Source organism: Stegodyphus dumicola, chromosome 6, assembly GCF_044657685.1.
Source record: "Stegodyphus dumicola isolate Sdum_Otavi_A_Nest chromosome 6, ASM4465768v1".
Classification (NCBI taxonomy): domain Eukaryota; kingdom Metazoa; phylum Arthropoda; class Arachnida; order Araneae; family Eresidae; genus Stegodyphus; species Stegodyphus dumicola.
In genome coordinates, this window is record NC_140773.1 from 6,899,552 (window position 1) to 6,905,741 (window position 6,190).

Below are 6,190 nucleotides of genomic sequence, written 5' to 3' on the forward strand. Positions count from 1 at the left end.
CAAAATATAAATACTAGCACTACCTGGGTCATATCAGCATTCTAAAACTTATATTTTTGCAAATATGTTGTTATTCTCGAGAGTGTAGATGTAACTAAGGCCTCTTGAACATTCAAAAGTCCGGGAGGCCAATAAAGCTGCTAAGACGGCTTTCCGTTTACGATTTAAAAAAAAATCTTGCATTCTTTAAAAAAGACTGAAAGCTTCAGATTTAAAATTACGTCCAAAGGCTTTCTGATGGCATTTTTTTAACATTTTGTGTGTTACCTTTATTTATTAAATATCACGTTCTTCGCACTTAAACCATAAAAACATTCAACAGCAATCTCGCAAAATAATTTTAAAATGAACATATCTTTAGAATTTCCAATACAGAGTCTCGCGAGCTGGATATATATATATTTTTTACTCGTACAGTCTTGCCATTGCTCGCTTTGAAATCGTTTACTTGTTTACTTTGTTAATCAAAAATTCGTTGAAGTATTACAAAATATTAAATAATAAAGCAAATAATAAAACCAATTTCAAATTCAAATTAGGGCTTCCACATGTCCATATTCTATGGAAGATTACCTTATTCAAATTTTGTTGGCTCTAGGTACCGTTGTTTTATTACAATGCGAGAAACATACATACATTCATGCAGATTCTTCATTATTTAATTTCTTTAAATATAATGTTTGGTGGCAGCAATTTGAAATGAAACATATCGGGAATATGCAAAATGCAAAATATATGCAAAATGCCAAAACGAAATTAACAGTCCTTCTGGGAGAATTGCCCCTTTGGACTAAAAAAAAACCCAGCTATTTAAAAAAAATAATAAGTTTTGATTTTCTGATGACAAACTGAAAACTATTGTATTATTAAATATTCCAGGTAATTCATGCAGATAACTATTTAATGAGAATTCATTTTCAATCAAAGACCAAGCATAAAATTTTAGTACCTTGTCCCATTCTACATAGGTTCTATATTCCTAATACTTGTGCCACAGCAAATTCTCAAATTTATCTGCCCCTTGTCTTTTTTTTAAACTGTAGCACAATAAAATACTTTTTTTTCAGGAGGCGTTACATGATAGTTCAAAATTATCAGATTTTTATAACTGCAAGAAGTTCCCGAAGATGCTGTTAATGTCCTAAAAGGTAATTTTATTTTCTACTCTGTTTTAAATTAAAAACTATACCTAGTCCGGATTTTTGAAAATTCCAGATATTCAGTTGACTTTATATGCTATATACATGTATTTATTTTATGCTAAATATGTATTTACTGACAAATATACGTATATGCCAATATATAATATGTACCAAATGTTTATTTCTTTTAATGCAAATAAGAAAATTAAAAAAAAAACAGTATTTATTTCTAAAAAATGTAAGGCATGTTTTTTTCAGACTTAATTAAATAGTAAAATTCGTTTATGTCTAAACATTTTTATTTCAACTGAAACAAAACGACTTTTTATATGTAAGCCATAAAACCTAAATGTTTGATGCATTTTTATTTTATAATATGAAAATTAAGCAATATTGCCTTATATTTGTGGCAGCGCCTATCATATTTAAAAAATTAACTTATTTTATTAACAGATAATAGAATGCACAATTAAAAAACAGCTTCCCCTCCCTTCTATTGCGGGAGAAAACCTAATTCGACGGGTTATTTTTATTTATTTATTTTCCCCTTCTAAGAAAACTTGTCAGGCATACTTTCAAAATTGTCGAAATATATACTAATTTAAACGATAATTCTAAAATGATTCATAGATTAATTCATATACATCAACTCAGTTAGAAAGTTAAACTAATGACATTTACTTATTACTTTTCAAGATTATTGCCTTTTCATTTCAATTAGTTATTATATCTTCTCCTAGTGATATTAAAATGAGTGAGGATCTGATGAAGTAATGTTCAAAATAATATAATTGCTTACATTAGCAAAAGCTATTGTTGTATCAAACAAGTCTTATAAACCTTTTCTTATCCACAGTCCTTTAAAGTAGGAAAGAAATGTAAGTAACCTGATTTTAATAAACTCATATGAATTCATTTTCTGGTTTAGATAGGATTTAAAGACTCAGGTAACACAGCTTGTTTACATTTTCAATAACTAAGTTATGTGAACACTGTTAGAGGTGTAGCCAGAGTTCTTGCTGCCTCGCTCAGTGCACAAGAAAAAGTCTATAAAATGTCAAAATGATATATATAAAAACAAAATATCTGGGTTTATTTTTGAAATAAAACATTAATTCTAATACCGTAAAGTACTATTTTATTTGTTTTCCTTATACACAAAATCATTAATAGTATTCTAAAAGTTTGATTTACTACTCTATCAGCTGATTTGTAGACAGTATGGTACAATTTCTCAGTCTTAGGTGTTTTTTAATCCATTTGTACTTTGCAAAATTCTTCTCGCAACAGTCATGAAAAAAATTTACAGATGTATATCAGTATTTGGAACTGCATTCTGAAATTTTATGAACTGCAGAAGTTCAAAGTTACCATCCTTCCACCTGCCTTCGAAAACACTACCGCAAAGAATCCAGTAAATGTAAACGCTGCAAAAGCACAAAGCTGGTAGAATTCTCTTGCGGCCTCCTCGCTTTCTTTCGCTGCTGTTCAAAATTTATTTGCATGTGTCATTTTTTCTCAATTTATTATTATTTTGTCTGATTTCCGTGCTATGTTTCCTAAAAGTGATTTTAAAGTGTTTGCAAAGAAAATTTACAAAACTGCATACTCGAGTACTTGTCTCGGCATGAAATTAAGCATAATGGTTGAGATACAGTCAAAGAACTATTAAATTGCGTTTAAAGAATGTTTCCTTCTAAGATAATATGTTGCCGAAAATTTTCTTAACGGAACAGTTTTTGGAATAATTTTGAGAAAATGGGGGAAGGCCAAATTCTAACATTCAGTAACTAATATTTACTTTATGTAAATTTTACTTACGTATGCTTAATATTATATTTCTTGCTGCTCATTCAGAGTCGTACCTAGGGTTTTCAGCGCCCAGGGACAACTGAAGATTTCGCGCCCCCTACTGCTTCCCAAGGATGGAAAACATTTAATTCTAAAATGCCGTAACATCAGTTTGGCGCCCTTTGGATCCTGCGCCCGGGGACAGATGCCCCTTGCCCCCCTCTAGCTACGCCCCTGCGCTCATTTTAATTTATATGCCCTAAATACCATGTTTAACAGGCTGTTTACTTACAAATGCTTAATATCATTCTTTTTCTCCGAACATTAATGCACATCCCCTAAATATTACCCACCAGCGGCAAAGTCGCTGAGCACTGGTAGTTCGGTCCAGAGTTTGAATCGCATGAAGGAATCTGCATGGACTTTTTTGTGGTTTTCTCCATGTGTAACGTGTATACGAACCAGTTTGCCTTACAAAGACCTCCACGGAGGCATCCTTCCCATTAGGCAGATTTTTGATGGCATGTCAGCAACTAAAGGACAAATAAAGACTTTGAAAAGCTGTCAGAATTTTATCGAAGCTGTCGAAATTATGCTTGGCAGTAGATTGGATCAAGCTCTGAATACAAAAACAGGTCAATTTGAAACCAAAATTGTAAAAGAAACATTTCAGTATGTTTCAGTCATAAAAACAATTGAAATGGTTTTGTCTAATAGCCATGTAAGAAATTGTATAGAAACTGAAACAATTTCTAATGATAGACATTTAAAAAACAGTTTTCATCTTTTTATGTCCCAAGAATTTTGAAATATGTGGAAACAAAACGCCCTGATCTTCTGGTACCAAGTATTGCTGATTTCAGTAGTAAAAATCTTTAAAAATTCAACTAGGATTATAAATGATAGAATTTAATTAGGATTATAAATGATAGAATACTTTAAAACTTTTCTTTGTTTACTTTTTAATTACCTAGAGTAAAGTAATTTTGCATTTATTACTCACATTGGTCTTTATTCTTAAATGGCTTATAGTTTTTTCCTTCTGGCTCTTAAAGATAAGCGGTAAATGCATGTGCCTCTAGTGCCAAAGGCCTTTTTAATGATATTTTTGTAATCATTATGTAATAAACGTGTGTATATATATATATATATATATAGATGACCTAAAAGCATTAGTTTTGCTCACAGAACTTTTGCTCAGCTAAAATTATTGGAAAGAAAGAGGGAAAAAGGTTTTATTCATTATTAATGAGTAAATATTTGGCATAAGTCTATGCATAAAAAATAATTTCATATGCTTAGCTATAAAATTCTTTTCATAGGATAATATTTTTAGTTTTCAGTGTATGTATATGTAAATAAGCTATTGATACTATATGTAAGTGAGCTGAGTTGCATATACTTTGAAATTTGCTACATATTCTATCTTGAAAGGTTCATGTGTGATATTTATATAGTTTCAATTAATTATTACATTTCACATGCAATTTTTATCCAGTATATGTCTTTTATATATACTTTTATTTTTATTTTTGTAGGGTAAAGGCAAAGCAAGTATTTTAGCATCAGGTTGTTATTTGAAAAAAAAAAAAAAAAAAAAAAAAAAAAAAATCCAAATTCTGCACTTCTAATATTTGCTAAATGTAAGTATTGAGGAATTTTGATATGCTTTGCACTAACTTTCATTTTAAGAGGGCAGATTATATTAAAATGAGCCATTTTACAGCAGTGAATGTATTTGGCCTCATGTGGCTAAAATTCATCTTCTCAGGCTGCTTTCGACTATTGTACCCACAGATGATGCATGGTCATTTAGCTAATTTCTGTAGAATTGGAATTGCATTAATTTGAATGTCACCTACATACTAGCAAATATTTCGAGAGAATAAGATGGTTTGTAATATGTGTGATGCCTTTATATGATCTAAATCTAAAGCATGACACTAATCATATATATGCATGTATATACAGTGAACATAGATTTTTTTTTTTTTTTTTAACTTGTAAAGTGATGGAAAAATTGCTTCAAGGTGAAATTCAAAAGATACACTTCCAGCCAGACTATAGCGATCATGAAATCAAGAACAAACATCTTTACAATAACAATAGTTTATTATGAACAACAATAGTTTATTATGAAGGGATGATACTTGTTTTCATAAGGAAAAGACAGACTAATTCTCCATATAGTTTGTTCTTTTTACATTTTTATGTACATTATTTATTACATTTTTCATTAAGAAGCAACGCACAGATAGACTATCCTATTTTATATTTGCATCAATATAATATTTACATATTCCTATATGTATTTATACTGCATTTTTACAGAAACTAAAAGCAAAAGACCTCTATGTGAATAAAATTACTAGGAATTACTTATTTTTGAAAGAAGAAAAAATTTTCTGGCGATATTTTTTAATTGGAAGGATAAACTTTCTAGTATGGCTCATTGGTATTTGACTTGTCCTAATAGATAGGTAATGGATGTATTCTTAATAAAGAAATTTATTTTCAGGGAATAGAAGACATGGCATCTCTTGGACCAGCTCAGAATGAACAGCCCATTATAGTGTGTATTACAAGTTCATTCTATATTAAAGCAGTAAATCACTTAAAAGCATGCCCAAATCATGCCATGAAGGCATTTGACATTCTATTTAAAACTAATTTTGTATTTAGCGTTCAATATGCACATACATCAACAAATTTTTATAATTTTGTGGCAAGCCTTTTGTATAATGTCAGCACTCCTAGAGCTTGTGTGGACTCTTTAAATACATGCTCGAGTCTGAATTTATTGCATTTTGTACATGCATTACATTTCATATTTTTAGTGTCATATTTTCCATTTTTATATATGTATATATATGTACATATATTTCCTAATAAAGAGTTTTTCATGCAATGCTTGTTTTCACTTATATTTAAAATACTTTGTTCACTGAAATTATTATAATTCTGCAGTTATGGTAATGATTCCTATTCGGATTTAATCAATAAATGAAATACATAATAATTTTCAGCAGAATTATGAAAAATGAATTTTTAGCTTACACATGTGCGCTATAATCCATATTATTTCACTTTAAAATTTACTTTATTTTTCCCAAATGAGACTTGGAATTAGCATATATAAAAATAAGTTATAGTCTAAAAGTATATGTAAGCATTTATTCACCTGTAATGATTAATGTATAGGAATTTGTATGCATATAACTTCTCAAAAATAGAAAGCGTAACAAGCTAACTGAAGA

At 29.6% G+C, this 6,190-nt stretch overlaps 1 long non-coding RNA gene across 1 annotated transcript; it reads left to right on the top strand.

Moving 5' to 3' along the window:
* Positions 1 to 471: 471 nt before the first annotated feature.
* Positions 472 to 5,792, top strand: LOC146996663 (uncharacterized). The gene is made up of 3 exons (XR_015041447.1): positions 472 to 1,148; positions 4,472 to 4,576; positions 5,452 to 5,792. It is a non-coding gene; the product is annotated as an uncharacterized LOC146996663 (long non-coding RNA).
* The last annotated feature ends 398 nt before the right edge of the window (positions 5,793 to 6,190 follow it).